The following is a 15077-nucleotide window of genomic DNA, read 5'->3' as shown; positions in this document are numbered from 1 at the left end:
TACTGACAGACCTGTCCCCACCAGTACTGTACCCCAGTGTTATACACTGACAGACCTGTCCCCACCAGTACTGTACCCCAGTGTTATACACTGACAGACCTGTCCCCCACCTGTACTGTACCCCAGTGTTATACACTGACAGACCTGTCCCCCACCAGTACTGTACCCCAGTGTTATACACTGACAGACCTGTCCCCACCAGTACTGTACCCCAGTGTTATATTCTGACAGACCTGTCCCCACCAGTACTGTACCCCAGTGTTATACACTGACAGACCTGTCCCCACCAGTACTGTACCCCAGTGTTATATACTGACAGACCTGTCCCCACCAGTACTGTACCCCAGTGTTATACACTGACAGACCTGTCCCCACCAGTACTGTACCCCAGTGTTATACACTGACAGACCTGTCCCCACCAGTACTGTACCCCAGTGTTATATTCTGACAGACCTGTCCCCACCAGTACTGTACCCCAGTGTTATACACTGACAGACCTGTCCCCACCAGTACTGTACCCCAGTGTTATATACTGACAGACCTGTCCCCACCAGTACTGTACCCCAGTGTTATACACTGACAGACCTGTCCCCACCAGTACTGTACCCCAGTGTTATATACTGACAGACCTGTCCCCACCAGTACTGTACCCCAGTGTTATACACTGACAGACCTGTCCCCACCAGTACTGTACCCCAGTGTTATACACTGACAGACCTGTCCCCACCAGTACTGTACCCCAGTGTTATACACTGACAGACCTGTCCCCACCAGTACTGTACCCCAGTGTTATATACTGACAGACCTGTCCCCACCAGTACTGTACCCCAGTGTTATATACTGACAGACCTGTCCCCACCAGTACTGTACCCCAGTGTTATACACTGACAGACCTGTCCCCACCAGTACTGTACCCCAGTGTTATACACTGACAGACCTGTCCCCACCAGTACTGTACCCCAGTGTTATACACTGACAGACCTGTCCCCACCAGTACTGTACCCCAGTGTTATACACTGACAGACCTGTCCCCACCAGTACTGTACCCCAGTGTTATATACTGACAGACCTGTCCCCACCAGTACTGTACCCCAGTGTTATACACTGACAGACCTGTCCCCACCAGTACTGTACCCCAGTGTTATATACTGACAGACCTGTCCCCACCAGTACTGTACCCCAGTGTTATACACTGACAGACCTGTCCCCACCAGTACTGTACCCCAGTGTTATACACTGACAGACCTGTCCCCACCAGTACTGTACCCCAGTGTTATACACTGACAGACCTGTCCCCACCAGTACTGTACCCCAGTGTTATATACTGACAGACCTGTCCCCACCAGTACTGTACCCCAGTGTTATACACTGACAGACCTGTCCCCACCAGTACTGTACCCCAGTGTTATATACTGACAGACCTGTCCCCACCAGTACTGTACCCCAGTGTTATACACTGACAGACCTGTCCCCACCAGTACTGTACCCCAGTGTTATACACTGACAGACCTGTCCCCACCAGTACTGTACCCCAGTGTTATATACTGACAGACCTGTCCCCACCAGTACTGTACCCCAGTGTTATACACTGACAGACCTGTCCCCACCAGTACTGTACCCCAGTGTTATACACTGACAGACCTGTCCCCACCAGTACTGTACCCCAGTGTTATATACTGACAGACCTGTCCCCACCAGTACTGTACCCCAGTGTTATACACTGACAGACCTGTCCCCACCAGTACTGTACCCCAGTGTTATATACTGACAGACCTGTCCCCACCAGTACTGTACCCCAGTGTTATACACTGACAGACCTGTCCCCACCAGTACTGTACCCCAGTGTTATATACTGACAGACCTGTCCCCACCAGTACTGTACCCCAGTGTTATACACTGACAGACCTGTCCCCACCAGTACTGTACCCCAGTGTTATACACTGACAGACCTGTCCCCACCAGTACTGTACCCCAGTGTTATACACTGACAGACCTGTCCCCACCAGTACTGTACCCCAGTGTTATACACTGACAGACCTGTCCCCACCAGTACTGTACCCCAGTGTTATATACTGACAGACCTGTCCCCACCAGTACTGTACCCCAGTGTTATACACTGACAGACCTGTCCCCACCAGTACTGTACCCCAGTGTTATATACTGACAGACCTGTCCCCACCAGTACTGTACCCCAGTGTTATACACTGACAGACCTGTCCCCACCAGTACTGTACCCCAGTGTTATACAGTGACAGACCTGACCCCACCAGTACTGTACCCCAGTGATATATACTGACAGTCCTGACCCCACCAGGACTGTACCCCAGTGTTATACACTGACAGACCTGTCCCCACCAGTACTGTACCCCAGTGTTATACAGTGACAGACCTGTCCCCACCAGTACTGTACCAGTGTTATACAGTGACAGACCTGTCCCCACCAGTACTGTACCCCAGTGTTATACACTGACAGACCTGTCCCCACCAGTACTGCACCCCAGTGCTATACACTGACAGACCTGTCCCCACCAGTACTGTACCACAGTGTTATATACTGACAGACCTGTCCCCACCAGTACTGTACCCCAGTGTTATACACTGACAGACCTGTCCCCACCAGTACTGTACCCCAGTGTTATATACTGACAGACCTGTCCCCACCAGTACTGTACCCCAGTGTTATATACTGACAGACCTGGCCCCACCAGTACTGTACCCCAGTGTTATATACTGACAGACCTGGCCCCACCAGTACTGTACCCCAGTGTTATACACTGACAGAGCTGTCCCCACCAGTACTGTACCCCAGTGTTATACACTGACAGAGCTGTCCCCACCAGTACTGTACCCCAGTGTTATACAGTGACAGACCTGTCGCACCAGTACTGTACCCCAGTGTTATACACTGACAGACCTGTCCCCACCAGTACTGTACCCCAGTGTTATATTCTGACAGACCTGTCCCCACCAGTACTGTACCCCAGTGTTATACACTGACAGACCTGTCCCCACCAGTACTGTACCCCAGTGTTATACACTGACAGACCTGACCCCACCAGTACTGTACCCCAGTGTTATACACTGACAGACCTGTCCCCACCAGTACTGTACCCCAGTGTTATATTCTGACAGACCTGTCCCCACCAGTACTGTACCCCAGTGTTATACACTGACAGACCTGTCCCCACCAGTACTGTACCCCAGTGTTATATACTGACAGACCTGTCCCCACCAGTACTGTACCCCAGTGTTATACACTGACAGACCTGTCCCCACCAGTACTGTACCCCAGTGTTATACACTGACAGACCTGTCCCCCACCAGTACTGTACCCCAGTGTTATACACTGACAGACCTGTCCCCCACCAGTACTGTACCCCAGTGTTATACACTGACAGACCTGTCCCCACCAGTACTGTACCCCAGTGTTATATTCTGACAGACCTGTCCCCACCAGTACTGTACCCCAGTGTTATACACTGACAGACCTGTCCCCACCAGTACTGTACCCCAGTGTTATATACTGACAGACCTGTCCCCACCAGTACTGTACCCCAGTGTTATACACTGACAGACCTGTCCCCACCAGTACTGTACCCCAGTGTTATACACTGACAGACCTGTCCCCACCAGTACTGTACCCCAGTGTTATATTCTGACAGACCTGTCCCCACCAGTACTGTACCCCAGTGTTATACACTGACAGACCTGTCCCCACCAGTACTGTACCCCAGTGTTATATACTGACAGACCTGTACCCACCAGTACTGTACCCCAGTGTTATACACTGACAGACCTGTCCCCACCAGTACTGTACCCCAGTGTTATATACTGACAGACCTGTCCCCACCAGTACTGTACCCCAGTGTTATACACTGACAGACCTGTCCCCACCAGTACTGTACCCCAGTGTTATACACTGACAGACCTGTCCCCACCAGTACTGTACCCCAGTGTTATACACTGACAGACCTGTCCCCACCAGTACTGTACCCCAGTGTTATATACTGACAGACCTGTCCCCACCAGTACTGTACCCCAGTGTTATATACTGACAGACCTGTCCCCACCAGTACTGTACCCCAGTGTTATACACTGACAGACCTGTCCCCACCAGTACTGTACCCCAGTGTTATACACTGACAGACCTGTCCCCACCAGTACTGTACCCCAGTGTTATACACTGACAGACCTGTCCCCACCAGTACTGTACCCCAGTGTTATACACTGACAGACCTGTCCCCACCAGTACTGTACCCCAGTGTTATATACTGACAGACCTGTCCCCACCAGTACTGTACCCCAGTGTTATACACTGACAGACCTGTCCCCACCAGTACTGTACCCCAGTGTTATATACTGACAGACCTGTCCCCACCAGTACTGTACCCCAGTGTTATACACTGACAGACCTGTCCCCACCAGTACTGTACCCCAGTGTTATACACTGACAGACCTGTCCCCACCAGTACTGTACCCCAGTGTTATATACTGACAGACCTGTCCCCACCAGTACTGTACCCCAGTGTTATACACTGACAGACCTGTCCCCACCAGTACTGTACCCCAGTGTTATATACTGACAGACCTGTCCCCACCAGTACTGTACCCCAGTGTTATACACTGACAGACCTGTCCCCACCAGTACTGTACCCCAGTGTTATACACTGACAGACCTGTCCCCACCAGTACTGTACCCCAGTGTTATATACTGACAGACCTGTCCCCACCAGTACTGTACCCCAGTGTTATACACTGACAGACCTGTCCCCACCAGTACTGTACCCCAGTGTTATACACTGACAGACCTGTCCCCACCAGTACTGTACCCCAGTGTTATATACTGACAGACCTGTCCCCACCAGTACTGTACCCCAGTGTTATACACTGACAGACCTGTCCCCACCAGTACTGTACCCCAGTGTTATATACTGACAGACCTGTCCCCACCAGTACTGTACCCCAGTGTTATACACTGACAGACCTGTCCCCACCAGTACTGTACCCCAGTGTTATATACTGACAGACCTGTCCCCACCAGTACTGTACCCCAGTGTTATACACTGACAGACCTGTCCCCACCAGTACTGTACCCCAGTGTTATACAGTGACAGACCTGTCCCCGTCAGTACTGTACCCCAGTGTTATACACTGACAGACCTGTCCCCACCAGTACTGTACCCCAGTGTTATACACTGACAGACCTGTCCCCACCAGTACTGTACCCCAGTGTTATACACTGACAGACCTGTCCCCACCAGTACTGTACCCCAGTGTTATACACTGACAGACCTGTCCCCACCAGTACTGTACCCCAGTGTTATATACTGACAGACCTGTCCCCACCAGTACTGTACCCCAGTGTTATACACTGACAGACCTGTCCCCACCAGTACTGTACCCCAGTGTTATATACTGACAGACCTGTCCCCACCAGTACTGTACCCCAGTGTTATACACTGACAGACCTGTCCCCACCAGTACTGTACCCCAGTGTTATACACTGACAGACCTGTCCCCACCAGTACTGTACCCCAGTGTTATATACTGACAGACCTGTCCCCACCAGTACTGTACCCCAGTGTTATACACTGACAGACCTGTCCCCACCAGTACTGTACCCCAGTGTTATACACTGACAGACCTGTCCCCACCAGTACTGTACCCCAGTGTTATATACTGACAGACCTGTCCCCACCAGTACTGTACCCCAGTGTTATACACTGACAGACCTGTCCCCACCAGTACTGTACCCCAGTGTTATATACTGACAGACCTGTCCCCACCAGTACTGTACCCCAGTGTTATATACTGACAGACCTGTCCCCACCAGTACTGTACCCCAGTGTTATATACTGACAGACCTGTCCCCACCAGTACTGTACCCCAGTGTTATACACTGACAGACCTGTCCCCACCAGTACTGTACCCCAGTGTTATATACTGACAGACCTGTCCCCACCAGTACTGTACCCCAGTGTTATACACTGACAGACCTGTCCCCACCAGTACTGTACCCCAGTGTTATACACTGACAGACCTGTCCCCACCAGTACTGTACCCCAGTGTTATACAGTGACAGACCTGTCCCCGTCAGTACTGTACATCAGTGTTATACACTGACAGACCTGTCCCCACCAGTACTGTACCCCAGTGTTATACAGTGACAGACCTGTCCCCACCAGTACTGTACCCCAGTGTTATACACTGACAGACCTGTACCCACCAGTACTGTACCCCAGTGTTATACAGTGACAGACCTGTCCCCGTCAGTACTGTACATCAGTGTTATACACTGACAGACCTGTCCCCACCAGTACTGTACCACAGTGTTATACACTGACAGACCTGTCCCCACCAGTACTGTACCCCAGTGTTATACACTGACAGACCTGTCCCCACCAGTACTGTACCCCAGTGTTATACAGTGACAGACCTGTCCCCACCAGTACTGTACCCCAGTGTTATACACTGACAGACCTGTCCCCACCAGTACTGTACCACAGTGTTATACACTGACAGACCTGTCCCCACCAGTACTGTACCCCAGTGTTATACACTGACAGACCTGTCCCCACTAGTACTGTACCCCAGTGTTATACAGTGACAGACCTGTCCCCACCAGTACTGTACCCCAGTGTTATACAGTGACAGACCTGTCCCCACCAGTACTGTACCCCAGTGTTATACACTGACAGACCTGTCCCCACCAGTACTGTACCCCAGTGTTATACACTGACAGAGCTGTCCCCACCAGTACTGTACCCCAGTGTTATACAGTGACAGACCTGTCGCACCAGTACTGTACCCCAGTGTTATACACTGACAGACCTGTCCCCACCAGTACTGTACCCCAGTGTTATATTCTGACAGACCTGTCCCCACCAGTACTGTACCCCAGTGTTATACACTGACAGACCTGTCCCCACCAGTACTGTACCCCAGTGTTATACACTGACAGACCTGACCCCACCAGTACTGTACCCCAGTGTTATACACTGACAGACCTGTCCCCACCAGTACTGTACCCCAGTGTTATATTCTGACAGACCTGTCCCCACCAGTACTGTACCCCAGTGTTATACACTGACAGACCTGTCCCCACCAGTACTGTACCCCAGTGTTATATACTGACAGACCTGTCCCCACCAGTACTGTACCCCAGTGTTATACACTGACAGACCTGTCCCCACCAGTACTGTACCCCAGTGTTATACACTGACAGACCTGTCCCCCACCAGTACTGTACCCCAGTGTTATACACTGACAGACCTGTCCCCCACCAGTACTGTACCCCAGTGTTATACACTGACAGACCTGTCCCCACCAGTACTGTACCCCAGTGTTATATTCTGACAGACCTGTCCCCACCAGTACTGTACCCCAGTGTTATACACTGACAGACCTGTCCCCACCAGTACTGTACCCCAGTGTTATATACTGACAGACCTGTCCCCACCAGTACTGTACCCCAGTGTTATACACTGACAGACCTGTCCCCACCAGTACTGTACCCCAGTGTTATACACTGACAGACCTGTCCCCACCAGTACTGTACCCCAGTGTTATATTCTGACAGACCTGTCCCCACCAGTACTGTACCCCAGTGTTATACACTGACAGACCTGTCCCCACCAGTACTGTACCCCAGTGTTATATACTGACAGACCTGTCCCCACCAGTACTGTACCCCAGTGTTATACACTGACAGACCTGTCCCCACCAGTACTGTACCCCAGTGTTATATACTGACAGACCTGTCCCCACCAGTACTGTACCCCAGTGTTATACACTGACAGACCTGTCCCCACCAGTACTGTACCCCAGTGTTATACACTGACAGACCTGTCCCCACCAGTACTGTACCCCAGTGTTATACACTGACAGACCTGTCCCCACCAGTACTGTACCCCAGTGTTATATACTGACAGACCTGTCCCCACCAGTACTGTACCCCAGTGTTATATACTGACAGACCTGTCCCCACCAGTACTGTACCCCAGTGTTATACACTGACAGACCTGTCCCCACCAGTACTGTACCCCAGTGTTATACACTGACAGACCTGTCCCCACCAGTACTGTACCCCAGTGTTATACACTGACAGACCTGTCCCCACCAGTACTGTACCCCAGTGTTATACACTGACAGACCTGTCCCCACCAGTACTGTACCCCAGTGTTATATACTGACAGACCTGTCCCCACCAGTACTGTACCCCAGTGTTATACACTGACAGACCTGTCCCCACCAGTACTGTACCCCAGTGTTATATACTGACAGACCTGTCCCCACCAGTACTGTACCCCAGTGTTATACACTGACAGACCTGTCCCCACCAGTACTGTACCCCAGTGTTATACACTGACAGACCTGTCCCCACCAGTACTGTACCCCAGTGTTATATACTGACAGACCTGTCCCCACCAGTACTGTACCCCAGTGTTATACACTGACAGACCTGTCCCCACCAGTACTGTACCCCAGTGTTATATACTGACAGACCTGTCCCCACCAGTACTGTACCCCAGTGTTATACACTGACAGACCTGTCCCCACCAGTACTGTACCCCAGTGTTATACACTGACAGACCTGTCCCCACCAGTACTGTACCCCAGTGTTATATACTGACAGACCTGTCCCCACCAGTACTGTACCCCAGTGTTATACACTGACAGACCTGTCCCCACCAGTACTGTACCCCAGTGTTATACACTGACAGACCTGTCCCCACCAGTACTGTACCCCAGTGTTATATACTGACAGACCTGTCCCCACCAGTACTGTACCCCAGTGTTATACACTGACAGACCTGTCCCCACCAGTACTGTACCCCAGTGTTATATACTGACAGACCTGTCCCCACCAGTACTGTACCCCAGTGTTATACACTGACAGACCTGTCCCCACCAGTACTGTACCCCAGTGTTATATACTGACAGACCTGTCCCCACCAGTACTGTACCCCAGTGTTATACACTGACAGACCTGTCCCCACCAGTACTGTACCCCAGTGTTATACAGTGACAGACCTGTCCCCGTCAGTACTGTACCCCAGTGTTATACACTGACAGACCTGTCCCCACCAGTACTGTACCCCAGTGTTATACACTGACAGACCTGTCCCCACCAGTACTGTACCCCAGTGTTATACACTGACAGACCTGTCCCCACCAGTACTGTACCCCAGTGTTATACACTGACAGACCTGTCCCCACCAGTACTGTACCCCAGTGTTATATACTGACAGACCTGTCCCCACCAGTACTGTACCCCAGTGTTATACACTGACAGACCTGTCCCCACCAGTACTGTACCCCAGTGTTATATACTGACAGACCTGTCCCCACCAGTACTGTACCCCAGTGTTATACACTGACAGACCTGTCCCCACCAGTACTGTACCCCAGTGTTATACACTGACAGACCTGTCCCCACCAGTACTGTACCCCAGTGTTATATACTGACAGACCTGTCCCCACCAGTACTGTACCCCAGTGTTATACACTGACAGACCTGTCCCCACCAGTACTGTACCCCAGTGTTATACACTGACAGACCTGTCCCCACCAGTACTGTACCCCAGTGTTATATACTGACAGACCTGTCCCCACCAGTACTGTACCCCAGTGTTGTACGATGACAGACCTGTCCCCACCAGTTCTGTACCCCAGTGTTATACACTGACAGACCTGTCCCCACCAGTACTGTACCCCAGTGTTATATACTGACAGACCTGTCCCCACCAGTACTGTACCCCAGTGTTATATACTGACAGACCTGTCCCCACCAGTACTGTACCCCAGTGTTATACACTGACAGACCTGTCCCCACCAGTACTGTACCCCAGTGTTATACACTGACAGACCTGTCCCCACCAGTACTGTACCCCAGTGTTATACACTGACAGACCTGTCCCCACCAGTACTGTACCCCAGTGTTATACACTGACAGACCTGTCCCCACCAGTACTGTACCCCAGTGTTATACAGTGACAGACCTGTCCCCGTCAGTACTGTACATCAGTGTTATACACTGACAGACCTGTCCCCACCAGTACTGTACCCCAGTGTTATACAGTGACAGACCTGTCCCCACCAGTACTGTACCCCAGTGTTATACACTGACAGACCTGTACCCACCAGTACTGTACCCCAGTGTTATACAGTGACAGACCTGTCCCCGTCAGTACTGTACATCAGTGTTATACACTGACAGACCTGTCCCCACCAGTACTGTACCACAGTGTTATACACTGACAGACCTGTCCCCACCAGTACTGTACCCCAGTGTTATACACTGACAGACCTGTCCCCACTAGTACTGTACCCCAGTGTTATACAGTGACAGACCTGTCCCCACCAGTACTGTACCCCAGTGTTATACACTGACAGACCTGTCCCCACCAGTACTGTACCACAGTGTTATACACTGACAGACCTGTCCCCACCAGTACTGTACCCCAGTGTTATACACTGACAGACCTGTCCCCACTAGTACTGTACCCCAGTGTTATACAGTGACAGACCTGTCCCCACCAGTACTGTACCCCAGTGTTATACAGTGACAGACCTGTCCCCACCAGTACTGTACCCCAGTGTTATACACTGACAGACCTGTCCCCACCAGTACTGTACCCCAGTGTTATACAGTGACAGACCTGTCCCCACCAGTACTGTACCCCAGTGTTATACACTGACAGACCTGTCCCCACCAGTACTGTACCACAGTGTTATACACTGACAGACCTGTCCCCACCAGTACTGTACCCCAGTGTTATACACTGACAGACCTGTCCCCACTAGTACTGTACCCCAGTGTTATACAGTGACAGACCTGTCCCCACCAGCACTGTACCACAGTGTTATACACTGACAGACCTGTCCCCACCAGTACTGTACCCCAGTGTTATACACTGACAGACCTGTCCCCACTAGTACTGTACCCCAGTGTTATACAGTGACAGACCTGTCCCCACCAGCACTGTACCACAGTGTTATACACTGACAGACCTGTCCCCACCAGTACTGTACCCCAGTGTTATACACTGACAGACCTGTCCCCACCAGTACTGTACCCCAGTGTTATACACTGACAGACCTGTCCCCACCAGTACTGTACCCCAGTGTTATACACTGACAGACCTGTCCCCACCAGTACTGTACCCCAGTGTTATACACTGACAGACCTGTCCCCACCAGTACTGTACCCCAGTGTTATACACTGACAGACCTGTCCCCACCCGTACTGTACCACAGTGTTATACACTGACAGACCTGTCCCCACCAGTACTGTACCCCAGTGTTATACACTGACAGACCTGTCTCCACCAGTACTGTACCCCAGTGTTATACACTGACAGACCTGTCCCCACCAGTACTGTACCCCAGTGTTCTACACTGACAGACCTGTCCCACCAGTACTGTACCCCAGTGTTATACACTGACAGACCTGTCCCCACCAGTACTGTACCCCAGTGTTATACAGTGACAGACCTGTCCCCACCAGTACTGTACCCCAGTGTTATACACTGACAGACCTGTCCCCACCAGTACTGTACCACAGTGTTATACACTGACAGACCTGTCCCCACCAGTACTGTACCCCAGTGTTATACACTGACAGACCTGTCCCCACTAGTACTGTACCCCAGTGTTATACAGTGACAGACCTGTCCCCACCAGCACTGTACCACAGTGTTATACACTGACAGACCTGTCCCCACCAGTACTGTACCCCAGTGTTATACACTGACAGACCTGTCCCCACTAGTACTGTACCCCAGTGTTATACAGTGACAGACCTGTCCCCACCAGCACTGTACCACAGTGTTATACACTGACAGACCTGTCCCCACCAGTACTGTACCCCAGTGTTATACACTGACAGACCTGTCCCCACCAGTACTGTACCCCAGTGTTATACACTGACAGACCTGTCCCCACCAGTACTGTACCCCAGTGTTATACACTGACAGACCTGTCCCCACCAGTACTGTACCCCAGTGTTATACACTGACAGACCTGTCCCCACCAGTACTGTACCCCAGTGTTATACACTGACAGACCTGTCCCCACCCGTACTGTACCACAGTGTTATACACTGACAGACCTGTCCCCACCAGTACTGTACCACAGTGTTATACACTGACAGACCTGTCCCCACCAGTACTGTACCCCAGTGTTACACAGTGACAGACCTGTCCCCACCAGTACTGTACCCCAGTGTTATACACTGACAGACCTGTCCCCACCAGTACTGTACCACAGTGTTATACACTGACAGACCTGTCCCCACCAGTACTGTACCCCAGTGTTACACAGTGACAGACCTGTCCCCACCAGTACTGTACCCCAGTGTTACACAGTGACAGACCTGTCCCCACCAGTACTGTACCCCAGTGTTATACACTGACAGACCTGTTCCCACCTGTACTGTACCCCAGTGTTATACACTGACAGACCTGTCCCCACCAGTACTGTACCCCAGTGTTCTACACTGACAGACCTGTCCCCACCAGTACTGTACCCCAGTGTTATACACTGACAGACCTGTCCCCACCAGTACTGTACCCCAGTGTTATACACTGACAGACCTGTCCCCACCAGTACTGTACCCCAGTGTTCTACACTGACAGACCTGTCCCCACCAGTACTGTACCCCAGTGTTATACACTGACAGACCTGTTCCCACCTGTACTGTACCCCAGTGTTATACACTGACAGACCTGTCCCCACCAGTACTGTACCCCAGTGTTCTACACTGACAGACCTGTCCCACCAGTACTGTACCCCAGTGTTCTACACTGACAGACCTGTCCCCACCAGTACTGTACCCCAGTGTTACACAGTGACAGACCTGTCCCCACCAGTACTGTACCCCAGTGTTATACACTGACAGACCTGTTCCCACCTGTACTGTACCCCAGTGTTATACACTGACAGACCTGTCCCCACCAGTACTGTACCCCAGTGTTCTACACTGACAGACCTGTCCCCACCAGTACTGTACCCCAGTGTTATACACTGACAGACCTGTCCCCACCAGTACTGTACCCCAGTGTTATACACTGACAGACCTGTCCCCACCAGTACTGTACCCCAGTGTTCTACACTGACAGACCTGTCCCCACCAGTACTGTACCCCAGTGTTATACACTGACAGACCTGTTCCCACCTGTACTGTACCCCAGTGTTATACACTGACAGACCTGTCCCACCAGTACTGTACCCCAGTGTTCTACACTGACAGACCTGTCCCCACCAGTACTGTACCCCAGTGTTATACACTGACAGACCTGTCCCCACCAGTACTGTACCCCAGTGTTATACACTGACAGACCTGTCCCCACCAGTACTGTACCCCAGTGTTATATTCTGACAGACCTGTCCCCACCAGTACTGTACCCCAGTGTTATACACTGACAGACCTGTTCCCACCTGTACTGTACCCCAGTGTTATACACTGACAGACCTGTCCCCACCAGTACTGTACCCCAGTGTTATACACTGACAGACCTGTCCCCACCAGTACTGTACCCCAGTGTTATATTCTGACAGACCTGTCCCCACCAGTACTGTACCCCAGTGTTATACACTGACAGACCTGTCCCCACCAGTACTGTACCCCAATGTTATACAGAGACAGACCTGTCCCCACCAGTACTGTACGCCAGTGTTATACAGTGACAGACCTGTCCCACCAGTACTGTACCCCAGTGTTATACACTGACAGACCTGTCCCCACCAGTACTGTACCCCAGTGTTATACACTGACAGACCTGTTCCCACCTGTACTGTACCCCAGTGTTATACAGTGACAGACCTGTCCCCACCAGTACTGTACCCCAGTGTTATATTCTGACAGACCTGTCCCCACCAGTACTGTACCCCAATGTTATACAGAGACAGACCTGTCCCCACCAGTACTGTACGCCAGTGTTATACAGTGACAGACCTGTCCCACCAGTACTGTACCCCAGTGTTATACACTGACAGACCTGTCCCCACCAGTACTGTACCCCAGTGTTATACACTGACAGACCTGTTCCCACCTGTACTGTACCCCAGTGTTATACAGTGACAGACCTGTCCCCACCAGTACTGTACCCCAGTGTTATATTCTGACAGACCTGTCCCCACCAGTACTGTACCCCAATGTTATACAGAGACAGACCTGTCCCCACCAGTACTGTACGCCAGTGTTATACAGTGACAGACCTGTCCCACCAGTACTGTACCCCAGTGTTATACACTGACAGACCTGTCCCCACCAGTACTGTACCCCAGTGTTATACACTGACAGACCTGTTCCCACCTGTACTGTACCCCAGTGTTATACAGTGACAGACCTGTCCCCACCAGTACTGTACCCCAGTGTTATATTCTGACAGACCTGTCCCCACCAGTACTGTACCCCAGTGTTATACAGTGACAGACCTGTCCCCACCAGTACTGTACCCCAGTGTTATACACTGACAGACCTGTCCCCACCAGTACTGTACCCCAGTGTTATACACTGACAGACCTGTCCCCACCAGTACTGTACCCCAGTGTTATACAGTGACAGACCTGTCCCCACCAGTACTGTACCACAGTGTTATACAGTGACAGACCTGTCCCCACCAGTACTGTACCCCAGTGTTATACTCTGACAGACCTGTCCCCTCCAGTACTGTACCCCAGTGTTATACACTGACAGACGTGTCCCCCTGCTCCGGGCGTGCGGATTCTTCGGGAAGTCAGGTGATTTTGGCCGACATCCTCCTCCTCCAATCAGCAGCGCTTTTGCCTGGCGCCGCCAATGATTAGCCTCTCAGGCGGCCCCGCCCCCTTGCGTATGCGGAAGCGGAAGCGCTCGGACGTTGGGGAGAATTGCAGAGGGAGGGAGGAGGAGATGAAGATTTGGAGTTGTCATTGTCAAGCTCCCCCCCTTTCCACCTCTTGACCCCAAACCCCAGTCCAAAGGGGGCAACTGAGCAGGGCTGGGGGTTTGATCAATGGGCTGGACTCCCACTTGACTGGTGCATTGCAACTCATCCAACCCCCAGACTCTCCCTCATTCCTCCCTCTATTTC

The 15077-nt window shown here is 51.8% G+C and overlaps 1 protein-coding gene across 3 annotated transcripts in view; it reads right to left on the bottom strand.

Moving 5' to 3' along the window:
- LOC137362789 (solute carrier family 25 member 44-like) overlaps positions 1 to 14775 on the bottom strand; it is a 102095-nt gene extending 87320 nt beyond the window's left edge. Inside the window, exon 1 of one of the 3 annotated variants that reach the window (XM_068027031.1) lies at positions 14681 to 14775. The gene's annotated coding sequence lies outside the window, so the exon portion shown is untranslated. Of the gene's footprint in view, positions 1 to 14659 lie in introns of all 3 variants that reach the window. The other 2 variants (XM_068027030.1, XM_068027032.1) reach the window with 2 other exon arrangements.
- Between the last annotated feature and the right edge of the window lie 302 nt (positions 14776 to 15077).

This window comes from Heterodontus francisci, unplaced genomic scaffold, assembly GCF_036365525.1.
Source record: "Heterodontus francisci isolate sHetFra1 unplaced genomic scaffold, sHetFra1.hap1 HAP1_SCAFFOLD_516, whole genome shotgun sequence".
In the NCBI taxonomy this organism is placed as follows: domain Eukaryota; kingdom Metazoa; phylum Chordata; class Chondrichthyes; order Heterodontiformes; family Heterodontidae; genus Heterodontus; species Heterodontus francisci.
The sequence above is the reverse complement of the archived record's forward strand: the minus strand, read 5'-3'. Positions and strand labels throughout refer to the sequence as shown.